This window comes from Macaca mulatta, chromosome 2 (assembly GCF_049350105.2).
Source record: "Macaca mulatta isolate MMU2019108-1 chromosome 2, T2T-MMU8v2.0, whole genome shotgun sequence".
NCBI classification, from domain to species: domain Eukaryota; kingdom Metazoa; phylum Chordata; class Mammalia; order Primates; family Cercopithecidae; genus Macaca; species Macaca mulatta.
In genome coordinates, this window is record NC_133407.1 from 104,047,009 (window position 1) to 104,059,626 (window position 12,618).

The window sequence follows — 12,618 nt, forward strand, 5'->3', positions numbered from 1 at the left end:
ATAAGTTTTCAACTCTTTTGGGTATATACCAAGGAGCATGATTAATGGATTCTATGATAAGAGCATGTTTAGTTTTGTAAGAATCTATTAAACTGTCTTCCAAAGTAGCTGTCCCATTTTGCATTCCCATCAGCAATGAATGAGAGTTCCTGTTGCTCCACGTCTTCACCAGCATCTGGTTCTGCAGGTATTTTAGATTTTGGCCATTCTAATAGATGTATAGTGACATTTCACTGTTGTTTTAATTTGCAATTCCCTAATGACATGATACTGAACATATTTTCATATGCTTACTTGCCATCTGTATGTCTTCTTTGGTTAGATGTCTGTTCAGGACTTTGGCCCATATTTTAATTGGGTTGTTCACTTTCTTTACTTATGTTTTAAGAGTTATTTGTTTTATGTAACAGTCCTTTATCAGATGTGCCTTTTGCAGATGTTTTCTCCCAGTCTATGACTCATTTTTTGATCCTCTTGATATTGTATTATACAACATAGAAGTTTTTAATTTTAATGAAGTCCAGCTTTTTAATTCTTTCTTTCACACATCATTCCTTTGTTGCTGTATCTAAAAAGTCATTGCCAAACCAATGATCACCTAAATTTTCTCCTATGTTATCTTCTCAGGGTTTTGTGGTTTTTATTTTTACATTTAGGTCCATGATTCATTTAGAGTTAATATGTGTGAATAGTATAAGGTCTGTTTTTAGATTCTTTTCTTTTCTTTTCTTTTTTTGCATGGAAATGTACCGTTATTCCAACACCATTTGTTGAAAAAACTATCTTTTCTTCATTGTATTGCCTTTGCCCCTTTGTCAAATATTAGTTGACTATTTATCTAGGTATATTTATGGGTTATCTATTTTGTTCCATTGATCTATTCTTTCATCGGTACCACACCTGTCTTTATTACTGAACCTTTATAGTAAGTCTTCGAGTAGTATCAATACTCCAATTTTGTTGTTCTTCAGGATTACATTAGATATTCTGGGTCTTTTGCTTTTCCACATAAACTTTATAATTACTTTGTCAATATTCACATAACTTGCTGGGATTTTAATTGGAATTGCATTGAATGTATAGATCAAGTTGGGAAGGGCTGACAATAACAATAGAGAGTCCTCCTATTCATGAACATAGACTATCTCTCTACTTATTTTGTTCTTTGATTTATTTCAACAGAATTTTAAAGTTTTTCTTATATAGATTTTGCACATGTTTTGTTAGATTTGTACCTAAGAATTTCATTTTGGGGAGTGTTAATATAAATGGTAATGTGTTTTTATTTCAAATTCCATTTGTTCATTGATGGTATATAGAAAAGTAATTGACTTCTGTTTATTAACCATGTATCCTGCAACCTTGTTTTAGTGGCTTATTAGGTACAGGAGTTTTCTTGTTGATTCTTTTGGATTTTCTACATAGATTATTATGTCATCTATAAACAAAGACAGTTTTATTTTTTTTCTCCCAATCTGTATATATTTTATTTCTTTTTCTTGTCTGATTGCTTTAGTTAGGGCTTCCAGTACAATGTTGGAAAGCAGTGGAGAGAGGGGATATCCTTGCCTTGCTTCTCATCTTAGCAGGAAAGCTTTGAGTTTGTCACCATTAAGCATGCTATCTAGCTGTAAGGTTTTTAAACAGATATTCCCTATTAAGTTGAGGAAGTTCCCCTTTTATTCCCAGTTTCCGGAGAGTTTTTATAATAAAAGGGTATTTTATTTTGTCAAATGCTTTTTCTGCATCTATTGATATAATCACCTAATTTTTTTCTTTTAGCCTGTCGATGTAATGGATTACATTAATTGATTTTCAAATGTTGAATCAGCGTTACATACCTGGAATAAATCCCACTTGGTTGTGTTGTCTTATTCTTCTTTTTATACATTGTTAGATTTGATTTGCTAATTTTTTTGAGAATGTTTGCATCTATGTTTCAGAGAGATATTGGTCTATACTTTTCTTGTAATAGCTTTGTCTGGTTTTGGTATTAGGGTAATGCTGGCCTCACAAAATGAGTTAGAAAGTATTCCCTCTGCTTCTATCTTTTGGAAGAGATTGTTGTGACAGTTAATACCGAGTGTCAACTTGATTGGATTGAAAGATGAAAGTATTGATCCTGGGTGTGTCTGTGAGGGTGTTGCCAAAGGAGATTAACATTTGAGTCAGTGGACTGGGGAAGGCAGACCCACCCTTAATCTGGTGGGTACAATCTAATCAGCTGCCAGTGAATATAAAGCAGGCAGAAAAACATGAAAGGCAAGACTGGCCTAGCCTCCCAGCCTACATCTTTCTCCCATGCTGGATGATTCCAGTCCTCAAACATTGGACCCCAAGTTCTTCAGTTCTGAGACTCGGACTGGTTTCCCTTGCTGCTCAAGCTTGCAGCCTATTGTGGGACCTTGTGATCATGTAAGTAATCAGTTAATAAACCCCCCTTTGGAATACTACTCGGCATTCTCAGCAACTTGGAATAACAGAATTAGAGACCATTATTCTAAGTGAAGTAACTCAGGAATGGAAAACCAGACATCATATGTTCTCTCACAGGTGTGAGCTAAGCTATGAGGATGCAAATGCATAAGAATAATGCAATGGACTTTGGGGACTTAGGGGAAAGAATGAGAGGGGGTGAGGGAAAAAAGACTACACATTGGGTACAGTGTACACAGTTTGGGTGATGGATGCACCAAAATCTCAGAAATCATCACCAAAGAACTTATTAATATAACCAAATACCACCTGTTTCTTAAAAACCTATGGAAAAAATAAATAATAAAAACATGTTAAAAGATGAACAGCAAACTGGAAAAAAGTCTAAATGAACACTGACTATAAAAACTATTGTAAAACATTAACAAAGAAGTCCTTCGAGCACGGCTTCTGCTGCAATCCACAAATTTTGATGTTTATATTTTCATTTAGTTTAAAATATTTAAAAATTTTTGATATCTCTTTTTTGGCCTCCGTTTTATTTAAAAGTACGTTGTTTAATCTCCAAGTATTTTGGGATTTTCTAGTTATCTTTCTGTTATTGATTTCTAGTTTAATTCCATTGTGGTCTGAGAACAGACATTGTATAAATGCTATTCTTTTAACCTTGTTAAGGTGTGTTTTATGGCCCAGAGTGTGGTCTATCTTCGTGAACTTTCCATGTAAACTTGAGAAGAATGTGTACGATGCTGTTGTTGGAGGAAGTAGTCTATAAATGTCAATTATATCCAGTTGATTGATAGTGCTGTTGAGTATACTCAACTGTCTTTACTGATTTTCACTAATTTTCTACCTGCTGAATCTGTTTTTGTTTGTTTGTTTGTTTGTTTTAAGATGGAGTCTCACTCTATTGCCAGGCTGGAGGCAGTGGCGCAATCTCGGCTCACTGCAACCTCCAACTCCCTGCTTCAAGAAATTCTCCTGCCTCAGCCTCCCAAGTAGCTGGGATTACAGGCACACTCCACCACACCCAGCTAATTTTTGTATTTTTAGTAGAGATGGGATTTCACCATGTTGGCCAGGATGGTCTTGATCTCCTGACCTTGTGATCCACCTGCCTCAGCCTCCCAAAGTGCTGGGATTACAGGAGTGAGCCACCTCACATGGCCAGATCTGTTCATTTCTAATAAAGGGGTGCTGAAGTCTCCAACTTTAATAGTGGACTTCTCCTTGCAGTTCTATCAGTTCTTGCCTTATGTATTTTAACACTATGTTGTTAGGCTCATACACATTAAAAATTATGCCTTCTTGGCATATTGACTCCTTTTATCATTATGTCCCTCTTTATTCCTCATAAGTTTTCTTGCTCTAAAAGTCTACTCTGTTTGAAATTAATATAGCTACTCCTGCTTTCTTTTGACTAGTGTTAGCATGGTATATCTTGCTTCATCTTTTGTGTATGTCCTTATAAAGTGGATTTCTTGTAGACAACACAGAGTTGGGTCTTGTTTTTGATCCACTCTGGCAATTTCTCTTTTTAAATTGGTGTTTTTAGACCATTGACGTTTAGAGTGAGTATTGATATAGTTGGGTTAATACCTACAATATTTGTTACTGTTTTCTATTTGTTGTCTTTGTTTTATTTCTATTTTTATCCTCCATATTTTTTCTGCCTTTTGTAGTTTTAATTGAGTATTTTATGTTATTGCATTTTCCTCACTTTTCTAGCATATCAATTATTTCTTTTATTTTTTTTTAGTTACTGCCTTAGAGTTTGCAATATACATTCACAAGAAACCCAAGTCCATTCTCAAATAACACTATACCACTTCACAGATTGTGCAAGTAACTTATAATAACAAAATACCTCTACTCCCTCTCTGCTACCCCTTGTATATTGCTATTATTATTATTTTTACTTATACATAAGCATAAATCTGTAAGAATAAATAATTAATACATTGTTGCTATTATTTTGAACAAACATCTGTTAGATAAATTGCAAATACAAAAAATAAAAATTTTTATTTTACTTATTTATTGTCTGATGTTATTTATTTTAACATCAGAGAATAAACATGAGTTTCTGACCTATGTAATTTTCCTTCTTTCTAAAGGATTTCATTTAACATTTCTTGAAAGGTTTATTGGCAACACATTCAACTTTTGTTTGCCTGAGAAAATATTTATTTCTCTGTCACTTTGAAGAATAATTTCACAAGGTATAGAATTTTAGTTTTTTTTCTTTTGTCCCCATCTCTCAACATTTTAAGTATTTCACTTAACTGTCTTCTAGCCTGCGTGTTTACTAAAGAGAAATCAGATGTAATTATTTTATTTGCTCTTTTATAGGTCAGTTTTTTGCTTTATGATTTCTTCAGTATTCTTTTCTTTATCTTTGATTTTCTGAAGTTTAAATATGATATACCTAGGTGTAGCTTTTTGGCATTTATTCTGCTAGGAGGTGTTCTCTGAGCTTCCTGGATCTGCAGTTTGGTGTCTGACATTAATATGGGGGAAATTCACAGTCATTATTGCTTAAAATATTGCTTCTGTTCCTTTCTTCTGTTATTTTTCATTACATGTATGTTACATCTTTTGTAGTTGTCCCACAATTCCTGAATATTCTGTGCAATTTTTCCCCTACTTTTTTTTTTCTCTTTGCTCTTCAGTTTTGTAAGTTTCTATTATCATATCCTCAAACTGAAAGATTGTTTTCCTCAGCCATGTCCAGTACTCTAAGAAGCCCATCAAATGCATTTTTCTTATTTGTTAGTGTTTTTGATCTCTAGAATTTCTTTTGATTCTTAGAATTTCCATCTCTTTGTCTATACTAACAATCTGTTATGGCATGTTGTCTACATTTGTATTGTAGCCCTTAGCATATTAATCATAGTTTTAAGAAATTCCTGGTCTGATAAAGATGGCAACAATTGATACTGGGTACTACTAGAGGGGGAAGGGAGGGAGGCAGGGTGGCAAAGGTTGAAAGACTAACTACTGGGTATTATGCTTTGGTATCCTCCATACCCCAAACCTTGGCATCATACCATATACCTAGGTCACAAAAACTGGCATGGTACACCCAATTCTAAAATAAAAGTTGAAAATAAATCCTTGATGTGATCATTCCAATATTCCTGCTATATCTGACTCTGATGCTTGTTCAGAGTCTCTGCAAACTATGTTTTTTACCTGTTAGTGTATCTTGTAATTTTCTGTTGAAAGGTGGGCACAATGTACTGTGTAAGAGGCACTTTGGTAAACAGACCCCGTAGTAACCTAGTGGTGAGGTATGAGGTTGGGGTGGGGGTGTGTTCTATAGTCCTGTGATTAGGTCTCAGTCCTTTGTAGGCTTGTTCCCCTGGACTGTGAGCTTCATTATGCCTCTTTTTTTTTTTTTTTTTTTTTTTTTTTTGAGGCGGAGTCTTGCTCTGTCGCCCAGGCTGGAGTGCAGTAGCGCACCCTCGGCTCACTACAAGTTCCACCTCCCGGGTTCATGCCATTCTCCTGCCTCAGCCTCCTGAGTAGCTGGGACTACAGGCGCCCGCCACCACACCCAGCTAATTTTTTGCTTATTTGATTTTTTTACCCCCTTAGGAGGGACAGGATGGCTAGAGAAGGCTAGGGTAGGATGTTTCCCTTCCCCCAGATGTGCTAGGCTCTGATAAAGCCCAAACAGATTTGGCTCTGGTAAAAGAGAATCTAATCTGTTAGACTCAATTTCCTCCAGAGAGAACACTTTGTTAAGAAGAACAGAATGCAGTGGTGTATTTTTACATGATTTCTTCCCCACTCTTCGTGTTAGATGCAAAAGGGCATTTTTCTTCAATATTCCCTGAGAGGATCTGACAGAGTATCTGGAGGTAAAACTCACAAAAGTGTGAGGTTCACCCATATGAGTGGGTCTTCTCAGAATTGTCCACACGCAGCCTCCAGAAATTTGTCGATTACAGCTTAGGTTTTCCTACTGTACCGGTTTCTGCAAATGTTTCTACTCATGCATTTCTGCTCCAGGAAGTTGTGATTCTCTCTGTCTGCCTGTTTCTTCAGTTTTGGGGGCAGCAATTTGCTCTGTAACCTCACTTCTCTGACAGATATAAGAAGAGTTGTTCATTTTTCAGTTTGTTCAGCTTTTTACATGTTAGAATGGAGTGGCAAGTTTTAAGCACCTTACGGGCTGGACTGGAAACCAGAAGTCTCCCTGGTAGCTTTCTGAGTTCCTTGATAGATTATCTCCAAGCTATTTCTGAAATCCTCCTCCAGCCACAGGGAAGCTTCCTGGGTGCTCAGTCCATTCCTCCTTAGCTCTCTTCATTGTTTGGCCTTTAAACTCAGAGTGGTGAGAGGCTTTGTTTGCCCTTTGTCTGATGTTTCCCTGATTATTTTCTCTGAGACTGCATTCATGCCAGAAACTCTGTATCTGATGGGCGAAGACTCACTGCAGTTGGAAGAGCTCTTTTGGACAGCAGTGATGTAGTTACTTTTGAATCTCATTGCTGACAGAAAATCTTTGAGACAGCGTGGGGACTGGCACAAAGGCCTGGGAGTCTAGGCTAGATGGGGTTGTTGTGAGCTGGAGGACCAAAGGCCTTCTGAGATCTTTGGACAACTGAGACTGAACCCACCAAATTCTCAGCTGCTTCTTCAGCCACTGTCATTTTAGGTGTTGAATTTCAGTCGGTGTCAGAGACTGTACCTCCTTCTGGGTTTCCAGGGAAAGATAATCCACAGTCCTAATCTGAGATGGATAAGATCATGAAATATAGGAAAGAACTGAAAAAAATCAATCAACCTTTTTATGAAGAGAAATTAGATTACGTGCCCCCTCAGCTCTTCATGGCCAAGTTCTCCAAGTTGACCCTTGAATGTTCCCATTTGCTTCTATGCATTGATGCTGAAAGGCTAGATAGAGTAAAAGGCTAGCATCCATCTCACTCCTTTTATTAAACAAGCTGCAAACATTTATAATGCGTGGATAACATGACTTTCTACATTCAATTAATAATGAGTTGTGGATTTTTTTCATGTTATTCACTTTTAAAGTGATAAAAATATTTTGTATGTTTTCTTCACTGAAAAATGGAAAGAAAGGTTTTTTGTACCACATCCTCAGTTGGTATTTCAGTTCGTAATCCTCAGATGAAGATAGCGTGGAGTCTTAGACCTCCCCCTGCTTGATGTTCCATGGGTGAGGATTCTGTTCCCTGAGGATGGGTGAGGTTCTATCACCAGATCAGGCTTAGAACCACTTTCCACACAGGCCCGAACCCAGAGGAAAGGCTTGACTCAGATGCCTGTGACAGAAAGACAACGTGAACGTTGCTCTCTTGCAGGGATCTTGACCTCCCACAACAATCCAGTCCTTGACCACTGAATCCCTGTGTTTGGGATGATATTCTTTTTTTTTTTTTTTTTTTCCTATTTCCTGTCTTAATTTTGTCTCTTTGAGCTAAAATAATTAATTTAGAAAAGTGGGAAGAGGAACAGGAAACAAGAGTGGCCTCAGTTGGGGCTGGGGCTTGGCTCCCTGACCTGGTTGATAGGTCCTTTAATCTGAATACTGATAGCAACTGGCTCCTCCATAGAAAGAAAGATAAAGGGAGGAGTCCAAACCCATGAAGAGGTTCCATGATGGCATTGATGCCTCATGGCTCCATCAAGGAAATGGTTGTCCGTCATCTGAAGGCTGAAGTTAACTGCTGCCTTAGGCAATGAACACTGGTCTGCTGTGATCTGGAGGGTTCCAAGGTCGCATCAGAGAGCAATGGAATAGTCACAAAGGGTTCCCAGGGCAGGGCAGGGGAATCCACAGCCCTACCCCTACCATCCACCCTCCTAAGACTAGATTCCTCTCCCCTTCTCTGGGCCTTCCTATCTGCCAGCCCTGTCCTCTCCTCACACCACATCTGTACCTTTGTGTAATTCTGTGTATTTTCCTTGCAACCCAAAAAACCTAGAAAGCCCTTTACCCTTGGAGATCTGGCTTGGACCCCACCAATTCCACAGTCTTTGACAGTCTGGAGTTTTCCCAGGAATTTTACTAATTCCTAGGCAGTATTAAAAATGAAGAGGTGTGATACAGATAAAGTGCACATATATCTTTAACACACAACTTTTTTTTTTTCCGCTCATAAATTTTGATTTTTTAGTTTTATTTATTTATTTATTTATTTATTTATTTATTTACTTACTTATTGAGATGGAGTCTTGCTCTGTTGCCCAGGCTGGAGTGCAGTGGTGCGATTTCAGCTCACTGCAACCTCTGCCTCCCAGTTTCATGCCATTCTCTTGCCTCAGCCTCCCGAATAGCTGGGACTACAGGTGCCCGCCACCAAGCCTGGCTAATTTTTTCGTATTTTTAGTGGACATGGGGTTTCACCATGTTAGCCAGGATGGTCTCGATCTCTTTTGTTGTTTTTATTTTTACAAATTTATAGGGTACATGAGAAATTTTGTTACATGTATATACTATGTAGTGATTAAGTCAGGATATTTAGAGTGTCCATTACCTGAGTATAATACATTTTTGTTAAGTGTATTCACTCTACTGTGCTATTAAACATTGAATTTATTCCTTCTATCTTACTGTATGTTTGTACCCTTTAGCCCACTTCTCTTCATCCTCCCCTTTCCCCTACCCCTACTCACCCTTCCCAGTCTCTGTTATCTGTCTTTCCACTCTCTACCTGCATGTGGCCAAATGTTTAGCTCTTATGTATAAGTGAGAACATTCAGCACACAACTTGATGAATTTTCACAAGTGGAGTACAAATGTGAGACTAGCACCCATATCAGGAAACAGTGTATTCCCAGCACCTTGCATGCCTCCCTGGTCACTACCCCCACATTCTCCCCACATCCACTCCAAGGGTCACAATGTGGCCATCCTCTAGTGGCAGGGATTATTGTTGCCAAGTAAAGTTTGCAGCCCTTCATGTGTATTAACTCACTGAATCCTCACCATGCCCAGAGATGGTTCCATAACTGACCTATTTTACAGGGAAGGAAAGTGAGGAACACACGGGGTGCGGCTGCCGAGACCCCAATGCTAGTAATTAGCAAATTGTGGTTCAATGCAGCTATCTGGCTGCCCCAGTGGTTCACAGTCTTGAACCACTAAACTGTGCTGCAAAAATATCATGGCGGCTGAAGAAACAGTGTGAGTCAAACAAAACTAGATTATGTGGTGGCTTGTGCCTGTAATCCCAGCATGTTGGGAGGCTGAGGCAGGTGGCTGAGCCCAGGAGTTCGAGACCAGCCTGGACAACATGGTGAAACCTTGCCTCTGCAAAAAAGAAAAAAATTAGCCAGGTTTGGTGGTGTACGCCTGTAGTTCCCACTACTCAGGAGGCTGAGGTAGGAGGATCGTTTGAGCCTGGGAGGTAGAGGCTGCAGGGGGCTGTGATTGTGCCTCTGCACTCCAGCCTGGGTGAAAGAGTGAGACCCTGTCTCAAAACAAAAATCAAAAAAATAAATAAAACCAGATTCTGGGAGAAGGACCACTCACTTCCACACGGCTCTTTGCAGGTGGCTTTGCTTGTGCTTGTGCTGTTTTCATCTTCCCACTTGCTGCTCAGGACCTGTAGAGGGGCCTTAGGGATGGGGGTTGGTGCGGGGCAGTGACTGGCCCAAGAGCTACACCTGGAAGGGTGGGATCAGGTTTGAGCCCAAACCCAACCAAGGGACATTTTAGTCCTCTCATTTCGTATGGAGAAACTGAGGTGAGGAGGGATTGAATGGGCGACATTGCTCCTCTCTCAGCGGGCCTGGGGAGCAGGGGGTATTGCTTGTAGCTGAGACTAATTTGTCATAAGTTACCAACCATGCCTGTGTCTGGATTGAATGTTCAGAGGCCACCAACCCCTCAGAGTCCTTGGTGGAGCATGGGACCTCAGGGGCACTTGTGCTGGAGGCAGGAGGTTTACCTGGGAGCCAGGCAGACAGGATCCAGGAAGAAGAAAGGACAGTATAAAGCTGCATTTAGAGGACCTTACTCCTTTGCAAAGTAAAATGAAATAAAAAGGAATGCTTTTGAATGCTTCCTCAGTGCTGAGTGTTTTCCGTGATCTTGCACACGGACAGTGGGAGGAACCTAGATGGATCTGGTGAGAGAGACAGTGGCACTGGGTTTGCCCACAGACCCAACCGTGGGTCCTGTCTCAGAGCTCACTGCTTAGTGCTGTGTGAGCCTGGCCACAGCATTTCCTCTCTGACCCTCAGAGGGCTCCTCACATCACCTCCAGAGGCCTGGGGAGGGAGTACTTGGTGAACCTGTCCCAGGGGGAGTGGGCTTATAACAAGGGAGTGCCAAGTCTGAGCCCACAAAGCAGAGCTGTCCTTGGTGGGATTTTCTGGCATTTCTTGGTAGCAGCAGCAAACATTCCCCCAAAGCATCCTTACATGGTCAGGGTCCCCACAGCCCTTTACTAAGATGGTCTCTCCATGCAGCCTCCCCCATCCCCCCTGAGGTTTCCATTCCTTTCTGGAACTCTCTTCCCTGAGGCCTAAGGAGAGGGAGTGACAGGTGAGCACCCTGGCTGCTGGTCCACACTGTCAGACACGTGTGGGATGTTATGTAACCACATTAGCAGACAGAATGCAGACCTTGAAACGGCTCGGCTCGTGAGACCTGAAACACTTCCTGAAGTCCTCGGCACTCTCTGTGTACCGTCTAGCTCTGCACTGTCCAACAGGGCAGCCAGAAGCCACATGGCACTATTTAAACTTAAGTCAAATGAAGTTAAGTACAATAAAAAGTTCAGTGTCACTAACCTGTGTGACCTTGTCTCCTGTCCTTCTAACCATCTTCTCCACCGCAGGCCTTTTTCCTCCTCACATCCCTCCCTCTGGCTTCCTTTCTCTGCATAATCACGCAAAGCACCTCTGCCTCCAGGGCCTTGGCACTTGCTCTTCATCCTCCTGGAAAGCTCTTGCTCCAGTTCATCCGGTGGCCATTTCATCCTCATTACTTAAGTTCCTAGGGAAGCATCCTTCATCAGCGAGGCCTCCCCATGCCCTGAGCTGATGCCCTTCTCCTAGCCACTTTCTGCCCAGCCTGTCACCTCCTTTTGTACACTCCCCAGGACCTGCCACCAACTTATCTGCTTAGGTATTTAACGCCTGTGGCTCCCCACCAGAACATAAGCCACTTAAAGGGAGAGGCATGGTTTCCTCTCACCACCAAGGTCCATTTCCTGCGACAGCACCTGGCGCAGGCTTGTCATTCTATAAATGTCTGTTGACGGTCTCCAATTTCCCACATTTGTGCTTCATGCTCAGGATGCTTGCCTCTGTGTACTAGTATTCAACATTTTTCTCTAAATTGGCCTGCATTCTAACTTGAGTACTTACTTTAGCCTTACCCTAACAAGTGAAGTTGTGCGATTTATGTGCTAATATTTCCAAATGTGCATCAAAGTAAATATATAATTATTTTACTTTTTCTTTTCTTCAGTGTGCTACCAAAAAAAGGTCATCATGCTCATCTCAAGTGGACACACTTTTTTGGAAGCATTGCTGTACCCCAGCCGGCTCTTCCACTGCTGTTCCTCATGCCCACCCATGTTGCCAACTCACGGCATGACCACGGCTCCCCAGCCTCTCCTCCCCGATCTCACACTGTGGGTTTACAGAGCTAGAGTTCCAAGATCCTGAGATTTCAAACACCTAATTGGGAGCAGTGGTACTGGGGCACCTGAGTGAATAGCTTGGGTCGTCCCCTGTGGAACATGTGACTCTTTAGCAATTTGCCCTCTGTGTGGCTATACGACTCTTTGAAAGGGCCTAACCAACAGGCACAGCCCAAACCAGCTCACTCACAACCACTGCCCATTTGCCAGCGACCTGCCAGGTGGGCCAGGAACATCACTGATCACAGGCATTTTCTTCTAAATTGAGCAGCGAGCCTCAGATCCTCCTCCACAGGCTGTGGCAGAAACACGAGTTCTGGCCGACCTGATTTCTCAGACACCACTTCCAGCTTTAACTGAGTCAGATGAGGGAAAAAGGAGGAGGTGAAAAAAAAAATTACCAGCCTCAGGCACCCTGCCTCCACCTTCAGGTCTCCTGGGAAATCCATCAGGGTTTCCCAGGCTCAGGTAGACTGCTTTGTGCATGTTTTTGGTCATATGTTCTGGATCACCAGCAGCTTCGATGCCTTCACAAACAGGCAGCATCACC